At 43.9% G+C, this 9,053-nt stretch overlaps 1 non-coding gene across 1 annotated transcript; it reads left to right on the forward strand.

The window, feature by feature from the left end:
* The first annotated feature begins 1,491 nt into the window (after positions 1-1,491).
* Positions 1,492-1,564, forward strand: Trnat-agu (transfer RNA threonine (anticodon AGU)). Its single transcript has one exon. It is a non-coding gene; the product is annotated as a tRNA-Thr (tRNA).
* Positions 1,565-9,053: the final 7,489 nt, after the last annotated feature.

The following is a 9,053-nucleotide window of genomic DNA, read 5'->3' on the forward strand; positions in this document are numbered from 1 at the left end:
GCTGCCCGCCCCACTGCCTTTTATGCGAGTGTCCTTTCTTCCTTTCAGGCCACTGATTTACCTCCTGGGTTTACTTACACGTCTCGCGCCTTTTACAAGGTTTTACTAGCGAATTTCTGCACCATCCCGATTTTCCCTGCCCTCTGGTCAGGCTTTGTCCCCTCTCGGTTTTCCCTTTCTCGGCATTGGGGTCTGATCCGTGATTCATTTACTGAGAACTACAAAAATGATCTTGCATGGTTGATTACCCTCCGTGCCGTTAAGGTGCGACATTCTCTTCACACCTGGGGATATATTCGCTCGCCTCGCTGTGCTTTATGCGCCCGTCTAGAGACCATTGATCATTGTTTCTTGGCTTGTCGTAGGGTTAAATTGGTGTGGTCTCGTTTTGTCCCTATGTTATCTGCGCTTTTGTCAGCCCCCTTCGTTCCCAATTGCCCCTTCGTGTTTTTTTACCAATTCCCGGTGCCTGAAAGGAAGTGCCTGCGTCTGCTTTTGTACATCATCAAGTCGATTCTGTGCGGTATTTGGAAATTTCGTAATAAGGCTACCTTTCACAATGGTGGAGAGGACTCTAGAGCTATCGCTAAGTTTATTATTGCTGATGTTAAACGTAGGATCCAAGTTGACTTTCATCGCTTTCCTCAGGCTAAGTTTAATTCTATCTGGGTCCATCCAGCTGTATGTAAAGTCTGTGCTGATAAGCTTGTATTTTTCTTTTAGCTGTAGCCTCTTCTCTTGAGTAATTTTGTAAATATTGTTTTTATTTGGTATTTGAATAAAGTTTTACGATATCACTGTCTGCAGTTAGATATAGCTCTTTGGCATTACAAAGCTTTTCCTTTCATGTCCAAATTGAGCACTCTACTGGGATGAGTCATTGCCGCTCGCAATTGTGCATGTACCACATGTGTGGGACATTTGGGGTGGCTTTATAAGCTTAACCTCCATTCCAGACATTAGCACTGCACTGATGAGGCCCAGAAGGCCGAGACAGTACTGTCTGCAGTTAGATATAGCTCTTTGGCATTACAAAGCTTTTGCTTTCATATCCAAATTGAGCACTCTACTGGGATGAGTCATTGCCGCTAGCAATTGCGCATGCTCATTAGCTAGCTAGTTTGAGCACTCTGGCATGGCTTAGATGTACCACATGTGTGGGACATTTGGGGTGGCTTTATAAGCTTAACCTCCATCCTAGACATCAGCACTGCACTGATGAGGCCCAGAAGGCCGAAACAGTACTGTCTGCAGTTAGTTATAGCTGTATATATATATATACAGACAGTTAAGTAGATCCCTTGAGCCAACAACGTATCACCCCCAGGAGGATCGCAAATGGATTCACAGTCGAAGTTGAGGAGAAATTGAGAGAAAGTTACAGGAAACTCAACACTGGACCACTGGACAACTTCTGGGGAAAACTGTAACTGCCCTGAGCGGGATGATTAATCAGCCATGTTGCCATGTTGCCTCGTTGCCAGCATGGTTGTCCTGATAGTGTAGTGGTCATCACACCCGACTAGTGATCAGGGGGACGTGGGTTCAAATCCCGCTCAGGGCAGTTACAGTTTTCCCCAGAAGTTGTCCAGTGTTGAGTTTCCTGTAACTTTCTATATATATATATATATATATATATATATATATATATATATATATATATATAACTAACTATATATATATATATATATATATATATATGGCATGGCTTAGGTGTACCACATGTGTGGGACACTTGGGGTGGCTTTATAAGCTCAACCTCCATCCCAGACATCAGCACTGCACTGATGAGGCCCAGAAGGCCGAAACAGTACTGTCTGCAGTTAGATATAGCTCTTTGGCATTACAAAGCTTCTGCTTTCATCTTCAAATTGAGCACTCTACTAGGATGAGTCATTACCGCTTGCAATTGCGCATGCTCACTAGCTCGCTAGTTTGAGCACTCTGGCATGACTTGGATGTACCACATGTGTGGGACATCTGGGGTGGCTTTATAGCTTAACCTCCATCCTAGACATCAGCACTGCACTGATGAGGCCCAGGCCTTTTATCAGTTTATAGTTGGGTTAACCCAGGGCGAAGCCCTATCAGTCTGTTTTTTCGTTCTCGCTTTCGCTTGCGGTATCGCTGCTTTGGCCTTTGGCCCAGCAGAGTTATGTCAAGTGCTGATGTTGATCCCCAGCATAGCTGGGCTGATGATGTTTCAGATGATATGTCTGTCGTGTCTTTGGATGGTCCTCCGTCTTATGCCCAGATGGCCCGACCTGGCAGCCGTCCAAGAGTGTTGAGTCAGTCTATGGAGGATGATTACATTATGAAAAATGAAGCCCGTCTTTCGGATTCCGAAAAGGATCGGATCCACCCGCTGAATATTCTTCCTGAGCGCCCTTGTACGGCTCACTTTGTCCTTCCTACTAAAGATGCGCCTTTGTCTCAAGTCTTCACAGATTTTAAGAATTGCGGCATTCGTGCAGCTGGTGTTAGGTGTTTGCAGCGCAGTCCTAATGGTTTTGTATCAGTAACGTTTTCTACGTCCGAATACCGTGATTGTTTTCTTCGCCAGTCCTCGTTCATCTCTCGTCGTGCTCGTCGTAATTCTTCGTCATTCACTTTCGTGGTAATCTACGACGCACCTTATGAACTTCTGGATGAAGCCCTTTCTCATCGTCTTAGCCACTACGGCTCTGTTCATGGAATTCGTCGGTGTGGCCTCCAGGGCTATGATGGCATCCAAAGTGGTACACGTGTGGCTAGAATGGAGTTGTCCGAGTCAATTCCTTCGTTTATGCGTTTTGGTAGGAAGCTCCTTAGGATTAAACACGAAGGTCAGATCCCCACCTGCCGTAAGTGTCATTTGCCAGACCATGTTGCCAGAGCGTGTCCTAATGTCGTTTGTTTTAACTGTGACCAGCTTGGTCACACCTTCAGTGACTGTACAGAAGACATTAAATGCAGCATCTGCAAGGAGGATGGTCATTATGCCATTGATTGTCGCATGTCCTGGTGGCGTCGCCCTGCCTTGGCTGACATTGACGTTCCTGCAACTCCTGTGTCTCATCCTTCGCATCCTTCTACTGATGTGCCTCCTGCCGTTTCTCCACCTCCTTCGGATGTTCATGAACGCCCTCCGCCTGTTCCCTCGCCTCAGCCTTTGTCCGATGATTCTTCATCTCAACCGCCTTCTGATGTTCCGCCTTCTTCTGTCCCACTTTCTGCGCCTCCCTTGCAGTCATCATTATCGCCGTCGCCGTCGTCTTCGCCTTCTTCTGGTGGATCTGCTCCTCAGGATTCTCCGTCTCCTTTGCATTCTACGCAGTCTACTCAAGATTCCTCTCAGCAGTCTGCAGACCCTTCACAGCTCTCGCAGTCTCCATCGCTCTTCGAGTCTCCTGAGCCTCCCTCTGACCCTCTTCCGGTTCCTTCCCCTCCATCAAGCGTTATTACTGGCACGCCCACTGTATCTGATTTGCAACTTGCCGCTGAAGTTTCCTCACAATCTCCTCCTACTGTCTCAGATGAAGCCTTGGCTGCTATGGAAATTTCTGAAGTTAGTTCTGTTGTTTCGCCTCCTCCGTCTCAGAATTCTGTTCGTGCTTTTGTTTCGCGTGTGGCGCCCAAGCGTAAGCCTGCTAGGTTGGACCCTGCTGATGGTCCTCCTCCACGTAAGTCTACTACACCCTTGCCGGTTAGCTCTGGTAGGAAGACTAATAACCCTCACACTTCATGAACTTTCAAATTGTTTCCTTAAACTCTAGGGGATTCAGTAAACGTTTTCAGAAATATCTTATTGATAATCTTCATGCTTCGTACGATGTTTTTTGTTTTCAAGAAACGTTTATTACTGATCCTGAAGTATTTTGTGCTTTTTCTAAAGCCTGGCGTGGGCCTTGTTTCTGGTCTCCCGCTGTTGGAAAACGAGCCGGCGTTTTAACTTGCTTTTCTGATTCCTTTTCGGGTATAATTAGGAATTGGAAAAGAGATGTATCTGGTAGGGTTATTAGTCTTGTTTTTGAGCTTGATGGTTTTAAGATTAATTTAATTAATATTTATGCGCCTACTAATCCGACTGAAAGGAAAGTGTTTTTTGATAATTTGCACGAGTATTTTTTGCCTTCTGACGCCGTTATTATCGCTGGAGATTACAATTGCTATGATCACCATCTTGACAAGTTTGGTGGGAACTTTGTTCCTGCTAAATATCTTTCTGTTTTTCGTTCGAGTTTTTCTTTGTCAGATGCCTGGCGTAAGTTTCATCCAAGGCTGCGTCAGTGCACTTGGTTTAATTCTGATTTTTCTATCGGTTCCCGGCTTGATAAGTTTTTTGTTTCTCAGAGATTTATGTCTGCGGTTAAATCCTGCGAAATTAAACCTTGCCCTTTTTCTGATCATGATTTTGTCTATCTTTCTATCCAGTCCTCTGGGAATAATTCCCGTGGTCCTGGTTGTTGGAAATTCAACAACTCGCTTTTAAATGATAGCGCGTTTTGTGAATATATTACAACTTGCATTGATGATCTTTCTGGCTGTCTGCAGCACTTTCCTTCAGTCAAGTCGTGGTGGGATTTCTTTAAGCATTCTATTCGTTCACAAATTACATATTTTTCTAAGAATAAGCGCAGGGAGCTCTCGCACGAGCGCGTTCTTTTGGTTAATCGCATCATTGATCTTAAGCTTAAATTAACTTCTGGTGATTTGTCGGTTAGCTCTGAAATTTCCGAGCTCGAAAGTGAACTGAAGGCCCTCACCTTGAAAGAGTTGGATGGCTCTAAGGTTCGCTCCAGAGTTCAGTGGCTTGAAGAGGGAGAAAGGCCTACTCGTTATTTTTTTAAACTTGAGCGTGAGCGCTTTGAGCGTAATATTCTTACTTCTATTCTAGATTCTAACGATGTCGAGGTTTTTACACGTAAAGAAATTGAGCGTGCACACGTGCAGTTTTATTCAAGTCTCTTTTCTAATGAACCTATTGATCTTCCTTCACAACAACGTTGTTTAGATTCCGTGGAAAAATTCCTTTCTCATTCTCAAAGTATCTCGTGCGAGGGTCTCCTGTCTAGTGAGGAGTTATTGAACTCCGTCAGAAGTCTTAATACCGGAAAGTCACCCGGATCTGATGGGCTGTCGGTGGAATTTTATCTACATTTTTGGGAGTCTTTGGGTCCCCTTTTGCTTTGTGTTGCTAATAGATGTTTTGCTGACGGCGAATTATGTCCCTCAATGAAGGGCAGTGTCACCCGCTTGATTTTTAAGAAGCGTGGTGACGTCAAGCATTTAAAGAATTGGCGGCCCATCTCTCTTTTGAATGTAGATTACAAGATAATTTCTAAAGCGATTACTTTGCGCCTCTCTAAAGTCCTTGAGCACATTATTCACCCGGACCAGACCTGTTCTGTTCCAGGCCGAAGCATTTTTTCAAATGTTACCCTTTTGCGCGATGTCCTTGACTACATTCAACGGACTGATGAGTCTGCCATTTTGATAAGTCTTGACCAGGAGAAAGCATTTGATCGAGTCAATCGTTCTTTTCTTCTAAAGCTCCTTCAGGTTTACGGTTTCGGTCCTGATTTTTGTCGATGGATTTCCACCTTTTACAACGGCGCATTCATGCAAATTACTCTGAACGGTTGGCTCACTGATGTTATTTCCCTTGAGCGTGGGGTGCGTCAGGGGGACCCTCTGTCTCCCTTGCTTTATGTTCTTTGCGTGGAGGTCTTGGCCTCCCTTATCCGCAGCTCTCCTGGGATTGAGGGGTTTCTCCTCCCTGGTGCAAGAGGACTGCAGGCGCGTGTTCGCCTGTATGCTGATGACACCACGGCGATCCTCAGAAATCTTCGATCCTTGACCAACCTTTTTGATTGCGTCACCGTTTATGAAAATGGTTCTGGCGCCAAGCTTAATCGTAGTAAAACTGAAGCAATGTGGTTAGGGGCTTGGAGAAGTCGTTCTGATGAGCCACTTGGCCTCACTTGGGTTAAGAAAATGAGGATCCTTGGTGTCATCTTCGGCACTATCCCTACCGAACATTTGAATTGGCAGCCCAAGCTTGAGAAATTGGAGAAATCCCTCAATCTCTGGAAATCTAGGTCCTTGTCCTTGCCTGGCAAGGCTCTTATTATTAATATGCTTGGCTTAAGTAAGCTGGTTTACCTGGCCAGAGTTCTCACTCTGCCAGCCTGGGTCACTGCACGTTTTAATGCTTTGATTTGGCCCTTCCTCTGGGGTTCAAAGATGGAAACGGTCAGCCGTAATACCTTCTTTTTGAAACCGAAGGATGGGGGTATTAATGTCATTAGCCTCCCCTTAAAGGCCCAGGCCTTAAGACTGGCGGGGATGGCTTATGTTCTCAATTCTCCCGAGGATTCTAGCTTTTTTATGCTTAAGTACTTTGTTGGTCGCCGTTTATCTTGTCTGCGTACCGAATGGTTTTCTTTGCGTGATAATTCTGCTCCTAGCGCTGTCTTCCCGACTCCTTTTTACGAGGCTTGTTTGGATACCTTGTCAAGGGTGGGTGACAGCGCTCTAGTTTCTAAGGTTCTCTACAAGAAACTCTTGTCCGTTGAGTCATCCCCGCCAATCCTACATCGACAGTGGTCTCTTGTTATCGGGCCAGGGTTTTCTCTCGATGGTCACTGGTCTCTCGTCCGGGATCCTTTTACAGAGAATTTTAAGAATGATGTTATTTGGTTAATTATCCTTCGTGGCGTCAAGGTGCGCGATTCTCTCTTTAACTGGGGTGTTATCTCTTCTAGTCAGTGCGCCTCTTGTCCCCGACGTGAGACCATTGACCATTGCTTTTTAAACTGCGGTAGGGTCAAGAGGGTCTGGTCGCATTTTGCACCTGCCCTCTCCCTGGTGCTTGGTTCCCAGTTTGCTATAAGTCTTTTAACCGTGTTTTTCTTTCGCTGGTCCTCTGTTAGTTCTAAGAGGGCCCGCATTGCACGCCACTTGGTAAAGTCCATACTCTACGGCATTTGGATCTTTCGGAATAGGGCCACCTTTCAAAACAGAAGAGAAGACCATCGAGCAATTATCTGTTATGTCCGTAATGATTTAAAACAGAGGGTCTTCCTGGATTCTAAACGCCTTTCTCAATCTCGCTTTCGCGATCTTTGGCTTCTGGACGGTTTTTGTGCCGTGGAGAATGGACTTCCCCGAGTTATAATCTAGTTGTACATTTAAATCATTATAGCCTTTTGTCCGTGCGCTGTTCGCGGTGTCCGCTATCAGGGGCTCTCCTTAGGGAACTTGCGCTGTTCATGGACTCTACCGTTAGGGCCCCGCGCTCTGGCAGCTAGCTGCTTACTCCGGCTTTTGGTTTCAATCGGTTTTTCTGTGCTTCCTCTTCTTTAGTGGCGTGTGTTTGTAAATAGCTGGTTTTAGTTTTTATTTGGAATAAAGGTTGTCTTTCACGAAAAAAAAAAAAAAAAGTACTGTCTGCAGTTAGATATAGCTCTTTGGCATTACAAAGCTTCTGCTTTCATCTTCAAATTGAGCACTCTACTAGGATGAGTCATTGCCGCTTGCAATTGCGCATGCTCACTAGCTCGCTAGTTTGAGCACTCTGGCATGACTTGGATGTACCACATGTGTGGGACATCTGGGGTGGCTTTATAGCTTAACCTCCATCCTAGACATCAGCACTGCACTGATGAGGCCCAGAAGGCCGAAACAGTACTGTCTGCAGTTAGTTAGTTATATATATATATATATATATATATATATATATATGTTATACTTTTGTTTACCTAATTAACCCCCATTATAAATAAAAGTTTTGAAAAACTGATCCCTCATCATAACATGAGACTTATGGATATACACGAGGGAACACATGCTGTTTAACGTTGCACCCATGGTACAGTGCAATGTTTCGCGAATTTTGTGGAACAGCTAACACGACCTTTCTTACTAAAGAATTTCATTTCTGTCAAACAACTTATGATAAACAGTTACTGACTTTCAGGAAACAAAAAAAAAAGTGAGTTAAAAACGTCTGTGTATTGATATATGGCATAAACGTTAATTTTATGAATAATGTTACCAACAAATAGAGTTACAATATTCATAATAAAAGCATGAAAATTCAGCTGTCCCAACTATCGACCGCCTTTAATGGAAAACGAGTATCTCATATATGAGTATGGAATCTGAAAAATGCATATCTCTTTATAATCCGAACAATTCTGTCAGACCAACTGACTGATTACTCTCTATCAGCTGAGACATATCTATGTGATGCCGAACCATAATATTAGTTTACGCCTATCCTGTTTGTGGTCGGTCCTAGCTATATAGGCGTAAGCAGGAAAGCATATAAATTTCAATTTTAAGGTAAACCATGTTGTTTAAGGTTTCGGTATACAGGTGATAGTAACGAGAAACTGTTTGGCAAATTACCTTTTCTTGTACTAGAAGTATAATATGCGTCAAAGCTTGAATAGCTAGTTGCTGCAACTACCAACAAAAACGGTCCACTCGAATGTACGGTGAAAGGGCACCTTTTTCCGGTATAATTTCAAAGCAAGGTCTGCTTTATGTTCTTTCCATCATAGACGGCTACCCAACTGAATTCCCATTCAGGAAAATTCGGGATACTAAGGGTAGTAAAGTTTAAAGCGATGCTGTGATGAGGCGGTGCTGCAATATGCCAGCTGCAAGTGTTTTCTATGATGAATAGTGAACTGAAATTGATGGCCCCACTTGAACCATTGACGTCGAAGGAGCATGATTTTGAAGAATTTACCCTGTGTATATAAAGGAAAATCGAAAACTGTCAAGTAAATTATGCTCTTAGGAGTTAACGTTGCTAAATAGCTGGCGAGCTTTGTCCCTTAGTAAGACAAAGATCTTTTACTCGACTCCACTATTTACTGACTAATGCTGTACTGTAATTCAAAGCACTAGTTAATATGGAATGCAAGTGTTTAAAAACGAGCAAAACATTCATTCATAAAATCTTGAAAGAAAAATTAGCTAAAAAAACCGCAGCTAAATGTCCTTTTCTGTCGTATTACCGACAGCCATGACTTTACATTGAAGTATCAATGCAGAGTTGT

The sequence above is a fragment of the Montipora foliosa genome, chromosome 8 (assembly GCF_036669935.1).
Source record: "Montipora foliosa isolate CH-2021 chromosome 8, ASM3666993v2, whole genome shotgun sequence".
Taxonomy (NCBI): Eukaryota; Metazoa; Cnidaria; class Anthozoa; order Scleractinia; family Acroporidae; genus Montipora; species Montipora foliosa.